The sequence below is a fragment of the Epargyreus clarus genome, unplaced genomic scaffold (genome assembly GCF_041222505.1).
Source record: "Epargyreus clarus isolate Ecla_fem2 unplaced genomic scaffold, WU_Ecla_fem_2.2 ptg000003l, whole genome shotgun sequence".
In the NCBI taxonomy this organism is placed as follows: Eukaryota; Metazoa; Arthropoda; class Insecta; order Lepidoptera; family Hesperiidae; genus Epargyreus; species Epargyreus clarus.
Genome location: NW_027332211.1, coordinates 13,169,064 through 13,195,523, shown reverse-complemented (window position 1 = coordinate 13,195,523; position 26,460 = coordinate 13,169,064). Strand labels below are relative to the sequence as shown.

At 33.3% G+C, this 26,460-nt stretch overlaps 1 protein-coding gene across 1 annotated transcript in view; it reads right to left on the bottom strand.

Moving 5' to 3' along the window:
• wdp (Leucine rich repeat protein windpipe) overlaps positions 1-26,460 on the bottom strand; it is a 60,579-nt gene that overhangs the window by 12,954 nt on the left and 21,165 nt on the right. Inside the window, exon 2 of the mRNA XM_073089629.1 lies at positions 16,123-16,168. The gene's annotated coding sequence lies outside the window, so the exon portion shown is untranslated. The remainder of the gene's footprint in view (positions 1-16,122; positions 16,169-26,460) is intronic.

Here is a 26,460-nt window from a genome sequence, read left to right as displayed (position 1 = left end):
GAAGGGCACGTGATACGATTGGAGCCGCAAGCAAATAAATTAGAATAATTTACAAGTTTCAGTATCTGGCAGCCCTACACACTCGCCATTAACGGATGTGTGGGCCGGACCACCAATAAATTGCGCGCTGAATATAGCCACGATTGTGTGCGAACTTACATTTCCTTTGCTATTACACGAGCATTCGTTTCAAAAATAGATATTTATTGTGAATTCGACGCGTTCTATTCTATTCGTTCTCTGCGGTTTTAGTTCTGAGATTTTCTATAAGCGGAGTTATCCTTAACTCATATTACCTACAAATAGTAACGTTAAAAGTTTATAAACATTAAATTTACTTATCGGAAAATCTAAGACTTAATCCGATGTCCCATTCTGGCTGGCCGATTAGCCGTTTGGCTGGCCCGTTATTTAAAACAATCTTTATCTCATTAAAAATCATATTCATAACTATGCCAATATAGAGAAGGGACATTAAAATTTGACATACAACAAAATTAGCATTATTACGAGCTTCCCCAAAGCAAATAATTGCATAACAAACAAAAATACCTCCTCCTTTTTGAAGTCGGTTAAAAACAGAGATGCTCCGGTTTATTATCCGGTATAAAAGTGATAGTAAAGATATATCAATAACAAGCATTACCGTTCTACGATTATAAAAAGTAACCAGACGCTAATTGCAAACGCAGAAAGGTTTCCTTTCAATATGTTTGTGAACTGCCTGCTTGTTTTCACACTCACAATGGAAAGAAACTGATAGTATCGATACCGTTGAGTAGATGTTGACTTTCATTCAATTGGTAGTTTGTAAATAGCTCCACAGGGCATGATAATCACTTTTATGTGATCGAAGTTCAAACAACGATATAGTTATAAATATGTATAGTCTGATTCATAATTAGGTGTCCAAAATGTAAACAAAGGTGTTGACCTATCAAGAAAATACGTTAGAAATGGTAGTTTCTTATTTTTGTCGATATTAAAGTAATACAACAATAATAAAATTGTTAATAAAACGAAAACAATTTCGTTCCATACAGTAATAATAATAAAAAACAAAGTTTACGGTAGAAAATTAAAATGAGATAATGGTAACACAATCGGAATCCAAGACATTTCTTGTGCTGTCATTTTTAAGTTTCGTAACTGATATTATTCATTTTCGTGATTGTGATCGAATTCGAATGTTTTCTCGTTTACATAACGCGTTTGTTAAATTATGTATATTTGTTAAATTTTAGTTTTTTGTTGAGTTTGTTACAGTTTTTGTTTCTTGTTAATTTTGACAGTGACATTTCTTTGTTTACATTTTGGACACCTAATTATGAATCAGACTATAGTCTAAACCGTTATTCTGAATAACCGTTACCGTATATAATAATATTATTATTTACCAATAAATATTGCATATAGATTAGGTTCTCAATTATAGTGATATTAAAATTAATATAAATGTGCAATAAGTTAATTTATTTCATACAATGTGTTTTTAATATGACATCGAAATATGAGTGTGGCGTGAAAACGACTCAATTTTTTAATATGTGCAATGTGCATGACGGGTGCCGTACTCTGTAACTACCTACGGTTTGTAATTATTGGGTACATCATCTTCACATGGGATCACAAATAATGGGAAAATGGAGTTATTATCTGAGTTCTAGATAGCAATAATTTGTTAAATTAATTTGTGCCATACGTCATCATTTTATTATTCTAACTTCAACATAACATTAAAATCAATGAGTTACATACATGCATTTAGGTGCCGCTGTTACCATCACTTATGAATAAAATCGCATATATTGACAATATTATATTTTTGGCTTGTATTATTTTGTAAATATTTTATGGGCAGTCTGAAAATAAAATGGAAATATATAAAATAAACTGTTACTAGGATATAATCTTAAAATAGAACTTATTGTTCTATTTTTTTAAATCTTAATTACGTCACAATCTTTACAAAACGATAAAATTTCTGATAGATGTCGTTATAATGACACCGACAAAGATGGCCACCACGTTTCACTGCAAATTTTCTAGTGAATGACTACTAAGCATTTGATGCAATTACGTTCAGATCGCAATAATCTGAGCAATTCGTAGAAGCAATAAAACTCCCTTCAACCCTTCGTAAGCCACTTTCGTAACTTAATGCCCTCAGTTTTATGCGCCGGCGCACTCGCTCGTAAATGCTCATGCGCTGCCTCGACTCCGTTTCTGAAAGACGCCTTAAGTTTTTTCTTCGTATTAACGTCATAAGGTGCGTAGGTTCAAAGTATAAGTAACATGTTTTTACATAAACAACACATAGACATTGTAGAGAAAATAAATGTGTGAGAAAATCTTATATATAAAATTCTCGTGTCACAATGTTAGTTACCGTACTCCTCCGAAACGGCTTTTTTTAATTTAATAACTTGCTTTCGTCCCCCGTAGGGGTCCCAAACCCAACTTTGAGAAGCAATGCATTCATGACAATTAGTAAAGCAACTACCTGAATCTACTAACACGTAAGTTAAAGTCAATTAAATGAACCGATAGTCGTTTTATTTTATTCATTTATTCACCATTACATGTGAAATCCGCATTAATGTTCTGCGATTCATACTTTATGTATGTGACCCCCGGTTTATCTTACCGTTAGACTTTAGACATGACACGTATTGCTATGTACTGATATATCTATGTTATGAATCACATAAGTTATCAAAATAGAAAATGTATTGAATAAACAGTGTTAAGGCCTTACTACACTATACTTTGAATATAATATGTAGGTATGTGTGGTGACCTCCTGCTACTCGTCAAGAGATGGCGCCACGAGTATTCTGAATCACGCTATCGAAGTTTTCTAAATATCTGGCATATATACAAGCTCCGAACTGAAACTGACGAAGCACGGCCGCTCCCCGGGCATGATCACCTAGCCCGGCAGGGGATCTCCGTTTGCCAAATATGTATGACTCCGTAACATAATTCTCGGCATTTGTGATTAACCAAAGATAGAAAGAGATATTTACGTCGGCTAGAGATAGCGCTGATCTCAACCACCCAGGCCTATAGGCCTATGAGACTTGACATTATGGCCTATACACCTATATACTACATACCGTATATTATGTCCATAGTTCCATGCCTAAAACTTTTAATATTTTCATTAATTTCTCACTTGTGAGAATATTTCGCAAACTACTTTTCCCAGCAGGGGGAGGGCAAAGTGGAAATGTTGACAATAAGTATGCCGTGTAGAAACCGTAAGAATATTTCGCATGTAAAATATGCACATCATCTATTGGTCGGGTTTGCATATGATTTGTAAATATATTAGGTAGCTCTTATTTCGTGTTGCAAGTTTTTAAAATTGTAATCAGTATCCGAACCGTTACTTGAACTAGACTTGATTTAAATCTTATTTAGATATGTAATTCAAAATCAGCGTAATATTTTTTTCATCTTCCGATCTAAATATTTATACAGGCTAATCTTAGACGTTGCATTTATTCCAATAAGACTTTCAGTAAATAACTGTACTATTAGCATGAGTTTACGATCGAAAACTCAATCGATCGAATGGAGAGCTCGACGACGATCTCCGTACATTACAATGACAAACTTTAGCTCCTAAACGACTGAAGGCGTTGCATGTAGATTTGTAATTCGTATGGACGAAAACCTGATATTTTTAAATATAGAAATAACAGATTAGGAACCAGTTAACCTAATTAGGTATAAATTGTCACCGCTACTCATGACTACTTGTACTATAACACCAGATAGAATAGGAATTCTCCTAAGCTCACAACTGTGTATCATCTACCTGAAGACTAATTGAAATAATACCTGAAGACTCTAGATTTCCTCGACAAATGTCTCCCTCACCACAACTTAAGTGAACAAACATTATCTTCATTACTTATTAATAGTAATAGCGGAAATATCAAGAAAGTCGATAACACACAAACGTATGCCATACATTAATATATAATCACGTAATTACTGAATGCCGGTATTCAGTTCACGGACGGGTCAATATTGCATCAATGACACATTTCATTAAATTCATTATAAAATTATATATGTTAAGCACTGTGGCACTACCATGAGTTGGCATAGAAACGCCACTATAGAAATTGTAAATAGAAAACTATTGTCATTTTGCTAGTGAATAACATAACTACTATCGTTACGGTATTTCTTGACAACGTCTGTCAAATTAATGACTCATGGGACCGAATTTGTATGGCAATAGATCATAATGACATTCGCTAGCGATTTGATTTCGATAGGTTTTTTACGTTACGAGTGGCTCACACTACGGAATTTAGTTCTACGAGTAACCACCAGAGGCGCTGTACAATTTTTCATACATTTATTTTACGCAGTCGCTAGCGAGTAATACTTTTGTGAACTCATGGTAGTGCTACAGTTCAGGGTCGGGTCAATATTGCATCAATGACACATTTCATTAAATTCATTATAAAATTATATATGTTAAGCACTGATAAAGTTATCGAGTAGGTATCGACGTGATTGCTGTTGAGATATACTCGTAGTTGTAAATTATAAGCAAACGCTTGTTATAGATATGTTATAGATTGTAAGTACAGAATCATGTTTGTTTTATCGGGTAATTATTATATATGAATGAATTTGTTGTTTTAGATGTCTATGGATATAACATAGCTATCTATAGTATCTAATACTAAGATACTAACTACTACTACTTAGTAAGTTTATGTTTAAAATTTTTATTAAAATCTTAAATTAGTTAAAATCTTTGTTTAAGATGAGTTTTGTTTCGATTTTTATTCACATTATTATTTTTTGCAAAAATGTGTAATGTTGACACAATACTATCACTTTGGATATTTCATTTATAGCGAATTATAAGAAATTTTGTCTACATACATTTTCCTCAATATATATTATATATTTTCCTCATAGGCACCTATCATTTACGATATAATTGCATAAATTAATTAACGTAGCGATAAAGGTGCTTCATTAAGAATAACGCCACATAATTAACTTCTAACGCCATACAAATTGTCTGTTATCGACACCATATGTATGTAAATATTCTTACACAGTAAAAAGCAAGGAAAATTTAAAATCAATAGTATCAAAGATTACTTATCTGTATGTCAAAAATTGTATTAATCATAATTTGTTCTACACACTTTATTTCATGTTGCCATTAGAAAACAATTTTCCACAAATAAATTAAAGTAAAGCTAACTAAACTAAGTTAGGCAAGTAAAGCCCTGTGGCTTTACTAAAACATAGCAGCTTTACCTGTGGTAAAGCTACCTGTGGTAAAGCTGCTATGTTTTAATAAGAAGATTAGTTTTTAGTTTTTACTAACACGAAACTTATTCAACACCTTTACAATTAAATAAATTCAATGTATAAAATTCATCTGCGCGTAGAAAGTGATTAATTAATATTTCATTTATGATAATTGCTTTTTGCTAATTAATTCAAGAAATAATTTACTTACTGCCAATCATATTTCCGACAATCTCGGATTATTACGTCTGCCCCTGAACGTGAGCAAAGTTCAAACACGAGTATCTTGAAGCTAAGTTTATTAATAAATGCATACTTGCAATGTACAAGCAATTGTCATAGAAAACATTATTTTGCTGAAGATATGTTTTAATAATATTTTAAATTTATTATTTTCCCACTAAAGGGCATGGGGCATGGTTTAGACCATGGTCCACCGCGCCGGTCAATGAGAGTTATTAAACTTCACACACGACGTTTTCTTCACTCACGACGTTTTCTTGCACCGTTATAGCAAATAATAATAATTTCTTATACGCACATAACATTTCAATGCATGTACTCAAAACATCTCCACATAAATGTTACACACATATTACCATCCTCTATAGTTTATCAACTCAACAGACCTCTACATACCTTCTGTACTAGCTACACTCACATCGCCCCCGTCTACCGCGAAACAAATGAATACCAAACAAACATCGCTTCTTCAAACAGACATTACAAACACAACACTCATATTTCGCTCATTCCGTTCATACAGTTTCAGTGAATGCTGCACTGAAAGTGAAATGTAACATTTATTTGCGGTCTTTACTCAAGGTGAGACATTATTGTCTGAGCTTGGATTTAAGCCAAGTCGAAATTTGAAAACTAGACGGCATCGTAAAAGCTAATTATGAATGCATGCATTCCTACAAATCAATCTATGCTCAGAGTAGTTCCTGTCTTTGCTTTGACTATCAAACGCATGTGTGTGTTTTGTATCCGGTCCAAAAACTTTGGTGACTTTTGGAAACTGTGTCACGTTACGCGACATGCAAATGTAGGTTTGCCTTACTTCTCTTTATCCCATACGAGTCTCTCCTTATAGTAGGGAACAGGGAAAGCTTGGCGAATACCATGCTTCTTCCTTGCGAAATAGGGGAGGTACGGGTTAATGAGTTATCCATGTTATTTTCAAACTGCCTACAATCTTCGACAAGATTCAACTGCTATCTAATTCTAACAAGCAAGACGAACAATAATTTAATAATTTAGCGTATAGGAGGGATTGAAATAAAAAATACGTTTATCAAAGTATAGTTTGTTTCGATTTTAAAATACATCAATTTAGGAAACAAAAAGTAGTGTTGTAAAAACTGTACTCAGATTCTTAAAAGAACGTCGGATATGATATATCTACGTACAATATAAAACTTGTAGTTGTTTACGACAAATCGATTTAAAACGTTTTATTATTCATTCATAAATCCGCCTCCACAGACGTCAGAAGACCGAGAGTATATCACAAGTTTTTGCAAACCAAAACGATTACATCGACGCGTATAAATAAACGACCTTTTTTTTTGCGAGGGGGAAACCTTCAAAAGGTATCCGACGACGTGGGAGCGACGCCGGGTTATGTGGAATTTTTACCGCACTAAAACCGTCCTCGGCGCTTGGTGGAGATCTCCGGGATCTCCGATGGAACACAACCGGAGTCCTCCGAGCACGATGCCCCAATCGGGCAGCTGGGGGAGCAGTTTACGCTCCTCCCACACACGTAGTGTTTACAACGGTATGCGGCCACACACACCGTCGTCCTTCCCGGGGTTACTTGCTGGACGGTTCGAGCTCCCACCCTTGCCGCCTGCAACCCCAGAAGCCCCCTTTTAGTCGCCTCTTACGACAGGCAGGGGATACCGTAGCCCTATTCTAGTCTCGAGACTACAGGAACAATAAATAAACGATCTTACCAATCATTTACTTCTTATATACGTGTATTATTCACGAAACTATTGTTTTCACTGAGATTTCGTAGAAATATATGAAAAAAAAATTACAAATGTAATAAAAAAAACGAATACATAGTTCCTTTCAATTTTTGGTCTAGCAATTCGCAAAATATTTTTTGTTACATAATAATATTTAATTTATAAGATATACATACGTACATAATATATTTGGTTAACGATTTTATGAAATATATATTTTGAGCAATTATAATTTTGTTTAATACATAAATTCATAAAGATACATAATATTTTAAAGTACCAAAAAGTAGGTACAAAAAGGACCAGCTAATAAATTATTTTCTCAATAAAATATATAATATCTAAGTATTAATCTTATTTGAATTTCAATCGATATCGCAAACTATTATAGCCAATTATGTAACGTCAATGACCACCAGCTAATAAACTCTACGATGTTGTAAGTAATATATCCGCATACGATTATTTATTCATATTTAAATCCCATATCGAAGTAAAAAAGGTTCGTGTACTTATTGAACTTTTACGTAACTTGTAGGTACTTCTGTGGATATAAAAATATCTTCTGATTTGAGCAAAAAAATATCATTTATTAAGAATAGTTTAACCGTAACTGACATTTAACAGTTAACATATTATATTGTATAGCAACTTCATACTGTCAATTTTCGTTGCATCGTGCACGTTACATCGTTCACATTTCAATGTTGTATTTTTTCTAACGCACTTAACAAGTATAAGTTAATTATCTTCTTCTCTTCTCTTCTTCTTTTCTTCTTGTTCTTTTAATTATCTTAAATATTAAATGTATTGTGCGCCGCCTTTATATTTTCTGCACATCCTTAAGGTTGACTGGTAGAAAATGCTACTTAGCATTAAGTTCGCCTATTGTACCACTTGTTTTTATTGGTCAATAAAGTGTACTAAAAAAAAAACTTATAAAAGCACTTATGACATACAGCTATATGTATTTTAAAGTAAAAATATGTAAAAAGAAGTAGCTACTCATGTGCCACTCTCAGTCTTCTGCGTTTGCCTGAACGTGCAAAATTTGTTTTTCAAAGAAAAACTTTATCATACATACTGATCAAAATCTTGAACACCTTATATTTTTTGTGGTTATGATTTTACAAAAAGTTAATTACGTTAAGACAGTGTTAATTTTGATAATGTTATTCATTAAAATTTTCAAAATTACTTTACACCCATTTACTTTATAAGTTTATACATTAAAATAAAACAATCTTAATTTTGTTATTGCGCCAAATCAACATATTTAAATTTAATTACCAACAAAGTAATTTAGCCATTAAAATTAATAACCAAATCGCAAATAATGTGACGTCAAACACTTTGCACAGCATACTTCACTCCATACATAATGTAGGGCGATGATGCAGTCGATCTGCCACAATTTACGTCATCATAATCATCTGAAGCATCGTTATACGGGTCAAGTGTGATTTTCAGCGATTAGCTGTTTGCAGTAAGGTCTTTTTGATACAAAATGTCGTTACTCGTTTGACATAGTGGATGTTTTCTATTGTGGTCTCATTCCTACTTATAATTATCGTAATTATTTTGAGTGTGTACCTACTATCAAGATATATGAAGAGATGAAAAAGATTACACTATTTTTCATCTCATCTCATCAGCTCATCACTCAACACTAGCCGATTGCTAAACATTTATTGTTACTATATCTGCGGATGTTACCTGTTTGTTCTCACGAGTTTATTTTGAAAAAAAGCTAAACCGATTTTGAACTAACTTTTAGGGAACGAAAATGAAAATTCTTAATACATAATAAAGGCTATTTTTACGCTTTAAATATAACTCGTTCACGGAGATGCTCACAAATGGAGCTACAGGAATGTCGCGATAGAAATGCTTGGCACGGTCTTAATTAATTCCGTGACTAATTACAATTTATAAATACTTTATGACCAAAAATAGTAACTGAAAATCGACAAAATCTATGCATACTTAAATTTAAAAACTCCATTGAAAAAATACTCGTCTTCAAGCAAAAGCCTACACCCAGCGTCTATCAAGTCGAATCAAAGACATACTGACACACAATAGGGTACAAAAAGTGTATTTCTGTCATACCGGGCACATAGCCAAACTAGAGCAGGTGTCAGTGTCACCTAGAGACATCGGGACGCCTGAGGAAATTGCACGTATTGAGAATTCACACTCAGAGATATGTAGACGAACTCAGAGAGGGCGTATTTAACTTGTAGGGCCACGGGAAAACATATGTCATACATACGGAAGTGTATTAGGATGTTTACGCCGTTAGACCGTCTGTCCATCCGTCTGACTGTCAAATCTTTCAAAAACAATGTTTTGAACTGTAAAGGCACCACTAGAAACGTAATGTGTTCTATATTTTTAGTTTTTGACACAATTCTATATTTTCAAATTCCAACCAAAAAATGTTTTCAGAGTTGGAGAATTTTCGGTAAATGCATAACATATTATGTGATTGTACAGAACCTTACTTATCTAGTTGGACTCACTCTTGACCGATTTTTGACAATTTTTGGACAAGAACCGATGATAATTTCGAAGATATAAGTAATTCTAAACTCATAAGGTTCTCAATATTATATGAAAATTCGGTCAAAAAGTTCGCCATAATTACTTTTTTATTTTGCTTAGAAAAGGCAATATTAAATCTAAGACACGCAGTTCAATTTCATTCGCGTACGCGGTGAATAATCTCGGTCAAGTTCATACGCAGATAATGTAGGAGTATAATTATTCATGTCCATTATCCCACAGTTCATATTTATGATCGTATTTATGAACCCGTATTGGAGTTGCTATTATAACGATATTTACATATCCTACAACTTTGTAATTTTTTTTTTAATTTATTTGTTCAAAATGTTGTGTTTAAACGTTTTTTTTTTATTTATTTTATTTAGATAGTAAATGGCGTTGAACGAAATCAAAACAAATAAAAATAATATTTTGACAAAAAGTGGAGTTGGCTGATTTGCGAATTAAGGTATCGATATTATTTTTGAAGAAAATTATTATTTATGTACAAACTTCAGTTAGCACTATTTCTTAATTTAATTAATAATGTTTTATAATCTGTCAAATATTAACTCGGTGTGTTTACATACACACATGGTTGCGTGTGTACAGGACTGAAACGAAAGTCACCAACTATCCGAATTGTAAAAGCATTCTGGAGTAAGCACTGGGCCTGTCTGAGGTTTTCAAAACCTGGAGACCAGCACATGGTCATAAAAAAAATGTGCCAAAATATTTTAGATCGACTTTCATACTCCTCTGCCGTTTACTCAAGAAGATTCATAATTACAAAATTTGAATCAATACCTGAACGATTTTAATCACTACCCCAACGTACCCTATTAATTAATCGTGAAACTACTTTGTCGATGCGAAATTCGAATCACGAAAGTTTCGATTACAATAATGGCTACGCTTAAAATAAATTTGGTCTGCGCCAAATGCTATTCCCTGAAATGAATACTGGGCAGTCTTAAGTAGTTTAACGAGAAAAGTTTTGAAACATAATATTTTGTATGAACATTTTTTGCTGTGAAAAAAATAAAATTAAGGTCGGTTTTTTTCCTAAATTTTAAGAGTCTACAATTAGTTTTATATCAACTATTAATTTTAATTAACAAATTTAATTGTCCAAAATACGTAATTACAAACAGTTAGGTAATTGTGGGCCAAATCAGTGCGTCATAAGCCACGAGTTTGAGATGTCAGTTTTGTTAATATTAATTATCTGTGTACAATCGTACGCGAACGTTCATAACAAGTTTGAGTTTTTGCGCGGCAATGGCGCCAGCCACGACACCTATCAAACCGTTCCGTTTCACGCACCAATATTTTTAAACTTGTTTTTATTTTTATAATCAACACTTCACTGACAGTCTACAGAGGTTTTATTCTACATATCATGTTTATGTAGCAACAGATCGAATGTTATTTACTCTTTAAAAATAACTTGGAATTACAATGAAGTATTTATATATTAACATTTTCAATTATTATAAGTACATACTGATTATATTCTGTCGACGTTTTTATTTTGTCTATGTTTCGTAAAAGCTCCCATCAGTACAGATATACACAATAACCTTTTAGTCGTTTACATTTTAGAATTTACGCCACAACAAATATATACGTTTTGATCAGTATCTATGTATGATCAGTAGGTATGTAAACCTCTTAGTACCTAACATTTTAGAGATCACTAACAAACATGGTACCCGGAAAAACGTATGTGTTTATCCTGTACGATACTGCTTGATAACGTAAGGTAAGGCTTAATATTAGATGATATCAAAGTCAACAGCGACCATACCCTGATAAAAAATACCTTTTCTTACCAAGCAAAAACAAAAGACGTCACAAATTCACAAATTAGCAGAAACTATATTATTATATTATGTTTTTCCTTTAAGAGATCAAAGCGCAGATACTAAAACCATTATTAAGTAACCATTTCAAAAACTAAATCTAATTTATTTACCGTTACTAACAGATTGCTTCAGTGTGATAAATGAAAACTTTCAACTTTGACCCGTCTTCCAAGTAGATAGCGTGAAGCGAACACTTTTTGTGGCAACTAACATTAGTCAGGTCGTGTAGGTAGCCGGTTGATGAAATTTGACACATCAGTGCGAACCATGCACAAAAAGCAACCGTTTTGTAGAACCCGTATTTTTTCAACAAATTAGTCTTCGGTAAAACATTGTGCTCCGTGAGAAAATTTGTTTGCGGCCATAAGTTAGAAATAATAAAAAATATATGGCTATTATATTTCTGGCACTATTCCACAACTAAAGGATGGGAACGAAGCAAATCGAAGCGAACGAAGCGTAGCGAAGCAGTGGTGTTATAACGCCAAAAATAAGTGTGGTGGTAGTACGGTTTAAATGTGCTCGTAATTTGCAAAGTTAACGACGAATTCGTGCGAGTCCGTATTGATTTTATTTGCAGTACCCACTGCTATCAGTGATAAGATAGGGTAATCTACTACGGCTCTAGTGTGCACTGTTAATATTAACTTTAGAGGAAAGTATTTATATAACTGTAATAATGAGTCTCTAGGATATTCGAGTTAATTTTAGTTATGTGTATGTAATATTATAAGATGTACATTTTTTTTATAATATAGGAGTAGCAGACGAGCATGCAGTCCACCTGATGGTAAATGGCTACTGCCGCCCATGGACATCTGTAATGAACCCCAGATAGGATTAGATAGATATTCTGGCGCTACCCCTGAGGACTAAGGAACTGGAACGCTTCGGAAAAGTATGTCTCCCTTACCACACCCTTCAAAACGGAACACAGCAGCGGCCAACACTGCTGTTATGGGGCAGAAATAGGTGTAGCGGTGATGCCGCCGGAGTCGAATCACAAAGGGTTCTACCACCTTCTAAAGAGCTTTAATATGTAATGTACTTTGATTCGAATAGCGCTGTTATAAATATAGTTATGGAGTGACACAAAATTCATATCGTACGTAAATATTTAAAAAAATAAGGTAAAAGTAAATAATATTAATTTGTGTACCTAATACGATTTATATAAAATATTTAAATCAAAAACAATGATAACGTCATATAAATTAACTCGTGTAAGTCGTGTGAAGTGTTTGTAATATATGAGCTACTAGTAGGTATTGATGTCGCAACACTTATAAATATCTATGTCACAACATGCAAATTCACAGAAGCAAAAAATAGTACACTCAAAAATACTGAATCATCAAAAATATACCAATGTCGTACATTTACAGAAACACACACTTCATGCTATTTACTTGTTTACGAACTAGCTGATTGTATTTTAACTAGGTATTGTGTATAAAATTAATTTTCAGTCACTTTAACGGTAAAGAAAAACATCGTGAGGGAATCAGTCATAAATGTTTTAATGTTTAACTATTAAGTAAGTGTGTTTGAGAAGTTTACAATCTGTTCTTGACCAGCGTAATAACTAATAACTAAAGCTTAAACTATAGCTACACCATTTATTCTGAACGACAAGGACAATGACAGAAAGGGGGTTTATATTAGGTTTTTATATAATCTAGAAGTAGAAAAGGAGCATACAATCTATCTGATTAAAGTAAGTGGCTTTACCGATCTTGGATGTCCAAACAACTCCAGATAGAATTAGAGTTCTACCTCAGGTAGAGGTCGGCCATAAGTATCTATCCCCTGAACAAGTAGAAAAACTGCGTGTAAGTTACCCTAGTGGGGTGATGCAATAATCCTACAATCGGTCTATCGACTACACTAATACTGTCAACACACCGATAGCTGAAAGGTAGTAGAACCTTCGTTTCGTGACTCGATACTATAGTTTATTTGTATTCAACAAACACTTTACTGCCAATATCAATAGATAAAGAATACATAACAGAGAAACTACTCATGTCACGTATTAATAAAATTATAGCAAAAAAAATCAATAGAAAGTGATGGAACTCAGTACTTTTCTTGTTTATAAGGACTTGCGCTTGTTAAGTAAAAATAAACTTAAATAAATGCCGCACTACATAAAAAGCAAAGGATAATTATCGACCCAATTTTTTGTCTTTCCCGCAAGGTCCTCAGTGTGCGACGTGCTTACCTTTATTTGAATGTAAAAACGTGGGCAACTTTTTTGCTGCTGATAGAATAGTTTTAAATATTTATTCACATGGTTGCAACTACTGAGTAAATCTCGTTACAACGGCTTTTGTGCACAATTATATAAAACTTTAGACTAAAAATATAGACTTATAACTCCACCATAATATTAAAGCCCACGAAATTATGCACATAAAGACTAGAAAATCACAGATGAATCGTTAACTTATTTAACGTTATGAAACTCTGAGAAAAATACCATCGCCTCTCATTAGGCGGTATGAATATAATTCGACATGACATAAAAAGTTTAAATTCACAACATTCACATACTACTTTTGCACTCAATCACATAATTCATTAGTCGAATCTACAATGCGTCGTTCCGCCAGACGTACTCTTAATTTTTTTGATCTGAGTATAAAACATTTATAAAACCAATGGAACCGTTACCAAAATAATTATAGAGTATTGTATGAACACGATACAATTTCCTTTACCCAGTTACTCAATGAACTCGAGTGAATCAATGGGAACTGAATTTACTAAAACAATTATACCATCATTATCATGGTAAGTACTCCGGTCACGCTCATGATTCAAATTGATCTAAAACTATGAATTAGCAGGGAGGCGGGAATATTGTTTATGGCGTTCTCTGTTCAATACAGTTTAGTAATAAACCTAACTGTTTTAATTAATGAAAACGGGTGAAAAGTGCATAGGCCTTAGCACAAGCTTTTAAATAATTTTTGAGTTTGAATTTTTAATTGATCTCACTAATTAAAGTCTATTTAAAATTTACTATAGAAAACTTTATCTTACAGTTACAATTATTTATTACATACATTCACAAGGTATTATTAAAAACAAAGAAAAATACTTTTTTGCTAGTTCTTTAGTACCTTCTAGACAAAACAACGAAATAACACAGATAAGAAACGTAACTTATTTAAAATCTTATTATCATAATAACTGCTCTTCTCAAAGATGCTACCTAAAATAAAATAAAAAATAACGTAGAAGACCACAGACGCGAAACAGTACGGCACCCGTTTACTATCGAAAGAGCAATTTCCCAAGTAGCGTCGCATAAAATAAATTGTATCGTAAGAATCAGAAAGTATTACAATAAAAGCATCAAATGATTGTAAACAAACGTTGAATTACAAAAGAAAAGCGAATGTCCACTGTTACCAATTTAGTGTAATTGGACATAATTGAGAGTCGATTGATGTGGTACACTCTAATTAAAATCAATTGCCTTATCCCTTGGCAGCTCTCTCCAAGTATTTCGCCAAAAGTCTGGTAACAGTTTTCAACGTGATCGTGAGCATTTCAAACGTAATCTCACGTGAAAAAGAAATCTCTAAATAAATATCTTATTAAAAAAGAAATGAAAAAAATTCTGTACACTTAAAAGGATACACAAGGATGCCATATCTAAACCAAAATACATACCCAAAACAAAAATCTAATATTTTCTTAGATAGCTGACAAAAAACTGTATACCAAACCGCTCTTGAACCAAATAATACGATAACTATAATAAAGTTGATGATTCTTAAAGCTTCTAGAAGAAATCTTATTTTTCTGCGCCAGATAAACACTATCTCTATATTTATCGTACGTTGAGAGTGAAAATACTAATTAATTCTTCAAAAGATACAATAGTAAAGTAGGCATCAACATTATAATTAGAACAAGGTCGTGACACAAGCGATAATGGATATATTTTTTGTGTCTTGTGATAAGCAGATTTAAACGGCGTTTTAAAGATTGGTAATAATAATCGTATTAAGATTGTTTATAATTATGTTAACATGTTATAACAGTTATACAGATAAACTGGTGAAAAAAATATGATATTAACTCGTACGGTGCTGAGGTAACTTGTTTAAGTTTATGCACATAAATATGAAAGGAATAAAGAAGTATGTGAGAGTGAATAAAACGAGTGAATGATTGAATTGGACCCATTCACCCTAAAGACCTGAATGTTGACTGTAAAGCACTTATAAATCAATGCCCAAATGCAACATCGATTCTCGGTACTGATAGTGATCTTGAAATTTAATGTTCTATATCTGTCAAGAACTGCGTGACGAAACCGTAACGCTGTAGTGCTCTTAAAATTTTATACCTGATTTAAAAAAGTGACCTTTAATTCAGGAAGTCATAAGGAAATAACGGTAATATCTTACCTAACAAACACGCTTGAACGGTTAAGGCATCCCCTCTCTTGCACTTCTGAAACAAAAAAAAAAGTATTTAATGTATAACTTAGATAAAAAAGCTTAGGTAAACTAAAAACTTAATAAAATTCAATAAGAGATTGTGAAGTTGAGAGATATAATTATAAATAAATTGTAATAAAATCTACGAACTCAAGTCATTTCTGCGAAGTCACATGAGGTACGCTTCAATTATGCCAGAAAAAACTTTGAAATTCAAGATTCGCAGGCCGCCAATTGTGATATTAAAAGAAATACAGCTGCTGACATTAACGATAAAAAATACAATAAAAATATTTGCCTCAATGATCTTATAGCGGCAGCTGAATGAAAAATACAATCCTCTATTATACTGTACAATGATCGGCCAGTGAACAGCTGTTTGTGCCGCAACGTATTATTACATGATACAGGTAAAAGATCGTACGATCGAGCCATCCTTCCCTTTCAATATATAACGGTTGCATAATCAAAGATCCTTCGCCACGACCACGCCTTACAATAAAATATTACTTAATTTCCACACTGGAATTTTGTATTGGAAATGTCTTGAATCATGTAATTGCAAATGATCGCAGAACGGCCTGACCGACTCGCGAGTCGAGACTACGGGGCCAACGTAAACACGATATACAATCTCGGTTTACCATTTAGGCTTCGATATTGGATCATAGGTTATCGGAGAGATTGCGCAGAATTACTGCTTGCATATATTCAATATTGGCTATCGCAGTGGTATATTACAAGGAGCTCTGTTATGCCCATGTACATAAATTATAGTCGCGTTATATGAAACGAAGACAGTACATAGATTGTCTGTGAGATAAGTGTCTTTGTATTTAAGAGAAGATAAAATTCTTTTAATTTCCGGAGTACGACGAGTAAAAAATATGAAGAGTAGAAAAAAGAATATAGCTAATTGTTCTAAAAGGTCATGGTGCAAAAATTATCATATTTAATGAGTCACTCCGACTGTAATACAGGTCAAGAAAGCTCCGACACGTAACTTTCCTGTTATTCCGGTTTTTAATTTTCCCAAATTCGTTGTGAAATGAGTATTTGAAATCCGGTTCCAAAAAACCGTCTAATATGACGTAAATGAGTTAAGTAAACGTCTCGTCATAAGTTTGTCATAAATAACTAACAAGGTCACGAGATAGTCATGATATGATAAAGTCTGACTTTGATTTGACTTGGCGTAATCAGGAATAAGTATGAGGGAAATATGATATCACATGTCACATTAATCAGGACCTGTTATGAAATACTTTATCATTTAATCGGACATACGTAGCATGCGGCTGCAAGTAGTTTTAAACGAGTAACGTACAATATATTAGTGTTGCTGAACGATAAATAATTATTTAATGATATCAAACTCTCAAAAGATTGTATTATATTTTTAAAGAAATGATGATTTTACCCATGATTTACCTCATTTTTTCGAAGTATATCTTCGTAATAGAGGATAAAGGAGATTTAAAGGTACTTTAAAGTCTGATCACGCAGTAAACAATCATGTGACCAACGATGATGAAAAGCTAAAATAATGTATACATCGTCGAAGTCAAGTCAAAATAATGTATACATTTTGCAACAGTCTGATATAATCTGCATGAGCAATAAAACGTCATGGACTTAAAAATATACTTACATCTGACTACGCGGTAGTTAAAGTAACGGTAAATACAAACCGCTGCAAATACCGTACGGGATATAAACCAAAAACGGCTTTGAACTGCACCGGTCTCTTATTGCCAAATTCGGACGCTGCGTTGCTAACTCACTGAAGAGATTCTTACAATGATCCAAATAAGAATATCTCTTTGAAGATCTAACATCTGTGCTCTCGTTGCCCAGATCATTCACGATAGCCTTATGTTTAATACATTCAACAGTAATAAATTACATGTACCTATTTAAACTTAATTTGTACTGGTAACAATAATTTCCTTCGCAACGTAAGGTTCATGGTATTTTTACATATTTATACACACAATGCAAGGTTGCAAAATCTAGTTATGAGTCCGATGGTAACTAAAATTGAAAATTATGATTCACTTGCCGAGTTATATCATCAACTGAGCTTATTATTAGAGCCAAATCAATCGAAGAGGATCATTATAACTCACTTGATAAATATGTAATTTACTTCATATGTATTTGAATATTTCTAAAAATAAATACTTAACAAGTCAAAAAGATGAAGGTACTTCTAGAACATAACATGAATGAAAATGTAAATTAAAACAATGAGCAGTTGCAACCAAACGACAATTCAAATTGAGCATTGAATTTCCAATTATGCAATAAGAATCATCACATTTAGAAGACCGAAACTGGTATTGTATTAATATGATCCAAAAAGCTAAAGTGAGGCTATGCAAAACATGATATGTTCTACATGACAATTGAGTCGTAGGCCGCCGATTTGCATGGTATAAGATAGGTCTCAGACTGTATTATATTTCCAGGTCGAAGTAGACTTTCTACGTGGTCTTTCTAAAGATAGCTTGTGGTCAGTTACAGTACACGGCAGAGATTGCGATATTTAGGTCTCCATTTAAATACAAATATATATAATATTAATACAAACACACAACAAGACGTCACAATTAACTTAATTTGCCATATTTTATGTTCATTAATATTAGTACCTATAACAAAAAAGATAAGATAAATTTCGAATACATTAAATTAATTATTTATAGCACAATAGCAGGAAAATATTTTTTAAAATAAATTAGTGTCAATGACTTGTGCATTACATCAGTAAATAAAATTTTAAAATTACTATTAATGATTACTACTTAAGTTGTTGTCGATAAATCGAATACAAATTATTAAAATTGTACTTGCATTACTCGTACTGAAACGGCTTAATATAATTCGCGCGTTATTTACAAGGTATAATAAATTAAACCACAAACTAAACTCCAATTAAAGAATGACAAGAAATCCGATAAAGAATTGGATCAGACAATGGTCAAAGACAAATAGCAAGCGTGGGCGCAAGAGAAAGTGGATTGTGATCTACGAACGAGGCAAAATATTATATTTGCAAATCGATACACTAAGGATCATACAAATGCCACTTAAGAACTATTAAATGAATTGGATAAGTATTAACAATAGAAATGAACAATAGGATCTCCGGGAGATTGTAACGAAACAATAGTAATAAATCATAATTCAGGTATAGATTATGCAAATGAGGATGTTTTAAAGAAACTAAATATGAAGACTGATAAGATACTGTAAGTAAACCAACGTAATATTAATACAAACATTTAATTCGCAAAGATATATTGACCAGTCTGAAAGGATTAAGACTTTTCTATTGGATTATTGGTAGGTAGGTCATAAAATTGATATTATTAAAGCAATAAATAAAAGAGTTTGCAATTAAAGAGTTAGGTTTTTAATTTAAGACAAAATTAAATAAACAAAATATTAAATTGGTTACGGGGTGTTGAGATTTTAATATTTCGTAGCTCGAAAATAACTACTCGTTATTCACCAATTCACTACCTTCCAACATTTTAAAAACAAGAATCTATACAAGGCTTGGAAAGTGAAAACATATACGTAGAAACCTATTTATGATAATCTCAACCATGAACAAAAACCTTGCATTGAAATAAACTGCTATTGTCATTATGTCACGACTCTTATTGAATCTTACATTTAGAACTAGTCCACGTTACTTGCATCCAACGCAGATGGTTACGTAAGTTGCATGCAATTTTCATGCTCAAATGCGAATGCATTGATGAAAAATTAGAAACATTTGCGGTTGCCTGTAGTTACGCATTAGCCCGTAAATTGCTTGCAAGCACGAGTAATCTCATCTAGCCAACATCCATTAGATTCCACGCAGATACTATCGTGGGAATTATGTACATTCGTAAGGAAACACCCTTTAATTTTTCATATACCTTCAATACATTATAATGCTACATCCTTAATCAGTTATGAGGTAAGAGACCCCAAAACTTTTAACAGCTTTGAATATTGCATTACAAAGTTTATACATTCTGTAATATGATTTGATATCATTGTCAGTAAAATTATATATTCAGAATTTTACAGTACTTTTTGTACTAATATAATATTATAATCAGGTGTTGTTAAAGACTAGACTTAGTGTGTAAAATCATCTTGCTTGAAGACCTGTAATCTTGTTAGTTGCTAGTGGCAGATAGTGCGAATAAAGAATCCTACGCATCATATAATATGTGTAGCCCAATATTTGATCTTTACTTATCACCAAGGCCCTGTGAATGTGTAAACATATTAAATTTAATATCAAACGAATATCACTGGTGATAATAGTGATAAAAATGTTTGAACATACAAGGTCAGGAAGGGAGCAGACATTTTATGCCTTACTGGACAGAGGATTACTGTTCGCATAAAATACATAGTTATAAACATGAGTTTATGAAAAAGGTAATTTATAGAAATTATTGAAATTAATGGTTTTGGTATGACTCAAATCTAAGAAGAAAATAATGAATGGCATTTCAAATACAACAAATACAGAGAAAGTAACAATATATAAAGATAGTGATATCAATAAAGCAATGTTACATGTTGAGTTAAGTGTATTTAGTGTTTGTATTATAACTATTTTCCACGAATAAGTATTTTCAAAGTGATAATAAATAACAACACTTGAAGAATACTTAACGTCTGAACCACTTAAATTCCTTATTGCGATGTTATAGGCGCCATATCTCTCAAAAGTAACCCATAAACTGACTATAGTTATATCAACGGTAATAAATATATCGTTAACTGCTGACATTTCTCCCAATTAGTGTAACACTATCTGAGTAAATCTAATAATAGAGATGAACAAAACGGGAAAAGACCGACAACTGACGGGTGACGACAATATTTACAAATAAGATGTTGTTTTTAAGTGGGTGCACTGATTCATCTTGTGTTACCCTGAACTACAATATGTCGCCTACGTAAGTTGCGACATATCATATCCAATCTTTGCATTTTTCCTGCAAATTTGTGAATCACTACGACTCGGAATCCGATCTGTGTAAGTAATAATGACATCATATATGCAAATCGAATTGCCACGGACGACAGCGACTTATCCGTGAATTATGTAACGCCGCGTCACTTACGTCCGTGAGTAGTTAAGTTCCTTAACGAGGGAGTATCATTGCTGTGATTACGGCAGTATAAAAAGTAACAAGCGTAATCAAAATTGAACTTCAACCTGTAATTAGCTAACCGCGCGAACTTTGAATGTGAAGAAGCATGCGGACAAAAAAGGGTCGTGTTGGACGGAAGGGCGAGCACAAAGGGTCCTCGGTGTCGGAGGTCTAGTAAATAGAATGTAAAGGAAACGGTTTTTTGTTAAACATTTGGAATCGGGCGTCGGCGTGACGGAGCCAGGTAGGAGTTTCTCTAGCGGCGAGTTCGCTCTCCTGTTAGATATTATCTCGATTACTTACGGGCACAACGTCGCTATCTCAGAGCAGACTGTTTGCACAAATATGGACGACCTCACCGTTAGCATACGTGACTATGTTGTGTGTACAATGCATTGCTTTTACATGACTTTAATGCTTTGTTTCGCGTATCTATGTTTTTATAAACAAGCTCGACTTATCTGAGTCAAGAGCACTTCACATTACACACATTTTGGTCTACTTTAAAGACATTTATGACACATATTTTTCAAATATCGTCCATTGAATACTGCTCCAAATATTCCACTTGAAGTATTGTTTTAAAATAATTTGTTTCATTTCACAAGTCATTGACACTAATGAATACGTAAATATCGACAGTCTACTGCCTTACTACAGTTAAAATTTACTTCACAATGTAATAGACTAGTAGTAGGTACAATTTAAACGTACGTATTTATTTGATTTTTCATACAATCCTGGAATTTATGGTACTGATTCACATCACTAAATGTTATATACTGTCATGGCTTGCGCACTGCGATAAAAATGTACAAGTGGAATTTTAATCTGTGGCGTGCTACAAAATTTTAATTGTACAGAAAATGGGTATGAATAATAAAATATGAAATGTCTGCGAATATTTCGTTACAAACAAAAATTCAAACCTTCATTTTCACAATACTGGTACTTATCAATGTAGAAAAATTTAAGATTTTATTTAAATTCTAACAAATTCTATTAGTACAATTGGTATATTCTTTTGTTATGCAATTGAATAATGGGTCGGCGACGTTTTTGACGGTTAAATAATTGGCTCTATTGTCTACTTCTCGTCCTTGGAGTGAGGTCATCGGAAAGAGGGTTCTCAGGTTATTTGTCGTCAACAATACCCAGGGGAGCAGCCTCGTACAATATTAATGTTTTGTACCCTGCCATGAATGCGCTTAGACAGGTCAAGTCGATTCATATGCGCACCTCTTTAAATATTTATCACGTCGGACCATAGCACGAACGGATAAACACTTTTTTGAGTTCTGACTTTTACCATAAATAAAATAACGAATTCGTGCCCGCCGCTCCGTTACGCTTTCGATTTAGAATAAATTTCGAGTCTCGGCTTATGCTTAAAAAAAAAATTCAATGACACCAACACGAAACGGAAATAAGAATGTTTCAAATGTGAATAACAATATTTATATTTTGGAGAAAACAACGAGATTAATGCAGTTTTTTTTTCTAATAAATATATTGCCGTTTCTGCCACTCCAATGTCTTTCTTATGAACATTTTATTAATTGTGTCAGAGAAAACAATAAAACTGACGATACTCAGTCTCCGATATTAATTTAGCGATGGAATTTCTGTCTGCGTTTGCAATTGTTAGCAGCGAAAGCGTGAGGATTGCATTACTTGATCTCTTGAAGCCTTTTTACATTCCGAAGTCGTGCCATTATTTTGTACAGTACAATAAAGCAGTACGTAGAAAGATTATTAAAACATGTTGCTACCAGTGTTGCCAACCAAGGAGGAACTGTCTGATGGAAAAAATCTACAGGATTAAACTTCACTTTACCCTTATGTACAAATTCTACGAGTTAAGCGACGTTGAATGGTTCCGGTTTATGTGTATTTCTCCGTGAGTCTATCGCAAAATCACAAATTCGCTGCTACTTCTGAGAATAATTTATAAAATCTCCTGTAAGTGTATTCGCTTTACCAATTCCTTCACATCAGAAATAGCAACTAGCTGTTCTCTGACAGAAATAGGTGTGACGGTGGCTTGCAATCGAACCACAAAAGGACTAAGGCACCAATAATTCATTAGGCAACTGAAACACGGACTCCATAATTCATAGATTATCTCAGTCTTCTAAATATGACTTAAGACGACGCAATACAATTCCTAGCGGCGTATTCCTACTGGCGTATCGATTGAAATTAGAGTTGACACGTATTATGGTAGAACAATCGATTGTTTTATGGAGATCACGTATCGATTCGTTCATGTACAATGCATCTCCAAACATGTGCATGTATTGTTTGTAATCCGATGAGGTGTTACGTAAACACTAGTTTTTATATGAGTAGATTATTTCAAGTATTAAATCGTTATGTAATTCAATTTTAAATAGTCGCTAATACACTTGGAGTAGAATCAGTAATGCTGTAGTAACCAATACGCTTATGAGCACTTGTCATCAACCATACAAGTAAATAAGACAGGAGTTCTAACTGAAGTGCCTAAGCACCCAAGAACTAAGTTAGAACATCTTTTAATATTATTTCTGCCTGGAGGTCTGACCTGGACTTCCAGGTTTGATCCCAGGCCAAACAGCATGCTTGTTGAATGCGGAATTTCGATTGTTTTATATCTGGGTATTTGCGTACTGTATCGTAAGTGTGTAGCAGTCACGTGACACACAACTCTAAATATTGAGTAGAGAAATATTATGAGTAAAGTATCTACGACTATCTATCACCAACTTTAGATAGACCCCATACTTCCATGTTCGATTGAACCCAAACCACTTTACGTTGGGTAGCGATGACCACTTACCATTAGATGCATAACATAAAAAGCATGACCGTTAGAACCAGCTGACTTAAACATTCCGAGGAGTCATTACCACCAGCAGAACGCCTCGGGCGTCGGTTGCCATAAAACATATCCCACCCCATTTGCGGAGACAAGCAATCTAGTCGCAGTTAATAGCGATTTTATGGGCTGGAAGCCACAACAAGGGATCCGAGTAGGGTTGCCAACTTCGCTGGGTATTGCTGGACCGGAAGGGAAAATAATGATGCGTAGTTAATGTAATATAGTAGTGGTTATAAATGTCATGATTATTTGTAAAAATATACTAATTACAGCTACAACGTAATTGAAGACCTCATTAGTATAGCAATTTTAATTAAAAAATCTTTTTAGTATGTAAAGCGAATAATACGATCCGCCAAGTTTATGCCAATATACGTTTTAGAAATATTATAGACTGCAAGCTTTATTTATTCTAACGTTAGGCACGAGTTTCTCCACTCATAAAACCTAGAGCATACCTACTCTACACGCTCAAAAAATTAAAAAAAATTAATATATTTAAACTAAAAATCCTAACCTAACACAATAAATCCCTTTGTACCCTCAAATATGGCCACCCTACACTCGTAGGAGGGGCCTAATGAGCGGCGTACGGTAGTAATGGCACCATAGCTTACCGGCCCGTTTGACCGGCTAATTAGCTGAAAGGCAAATATTTCCAGCCACTTTTTAAACCACACATGTCTCGTAGGAATCTCAGTTAATTTAACTTTGGGAACCTTTTGCAACATGTGTCATGGTAATGAGAGCCGAAAATTCGCGCTTACTTAAATGTGTCAAATATCTATGTAATTAGTCAAGTTGTTTTTAAGTTATGTGGTTTCGAATAAGTTACAATAGCGACGCTTGAACTTATTACAATTGGGCGATGCTTAAATATATTATACACTAGCTGACCCGACAAACTTTGTACCGCCTGAAAATCTATTTTTCAAATATATTTCATAGAAAATATAGTCTATGTTACTCGTGGATAATCTAGCTTTCGAATGGTAAAAGAATTTAAAAATTGGTCTAGAAGTTTTTGAGCCTATTCATTATAATCAAACAACCAAACAAAGTTTTCCTCTTTATAATATTAGTATAGATATATTTAGAAGGTAAAGAATAACACAGTATAGTTAAAGGAAAAAACTCAATTTACGTAAATGTAGTTTTCCACAAAGCTATTTTTAAAACTTAGTAATAGAGAAGTAATATTAATTATATTATTTTTGATTAATTAAAAATAATAATTTTAATAATACAAGTTAATCCAAAATAGTATTATGCACGGAAATGTTAATTAGTGTCCATTGTTTAATATTATCTAAGAGTGACCTTATTTGCAAACAATAATTACGCCTTAAAAAGGTAACATAAAACAATGCCCATTTAAAAACATATAGGCATTTAAATAAGCATAGCTGACTGCCTATATAGGTAAAGCCTATATTCTCAATTAAACTGCCTATTAGAGTAAAAAAAGTCGCTACCTCACTGGGTCACAATTGTCACAAACTACTTGTTACTTTGATCTGCAAACAATGCAAAAACTACGTTAATTTAAAAGAAAACTAAATTTAAAATTTAAAAAAAAATCCACGACGGTTATAATGTAATTGAAAAAAGATACCATAATTAAAAAAAACCCGACTTAAATTATATATGTGCCAAGACAAAATTAACGTATCATATAAGTGTAGTAACGCTTTCATATAAGTTGAATAGATGTCTCACATAGTCGCACATATGAACAACAGAGTATTCGTTTTCATAGCACTTCCCTACGCGTAGTCCGCGTAAGACTGCTAGTCCGCTCTGAATATATAAATGAATCGCGTCGCCATATCAAATTCGCAACAACTTCAGAGCGGACTAGAACTGAATTGAACTGCTTAATAAAGTGGAAAAAGTCGCGACGCCAGTGTGTCACTAACAACCTGTTACTTTAATCCGCAAACTGTGAAATTCAATAAGCTCTGGGTGAAAGTAAGCAAATAAGAAACTGGCCATAAACCTCTCTTGCTACTCAATAATACTAACTATATTCTCGCTATACAAGTGACAGAAATGGTGCAGATATGGACCAAGTAATTGCTTTCGAATTTTATTAACTTTGTTGTAAGAAACTTGGAGAATTTCTTAAAGTTAGCGACGATGTAACGCCAATTGTGGTGTTGTGTATTTACGATATAGTTAAGTATTGTCTACGTGTAAGCAATAGTAATTAGTAATAAAATCCTACAATGTACTACCTCATTACTAGATTGAGGTTTTTATAAGAAT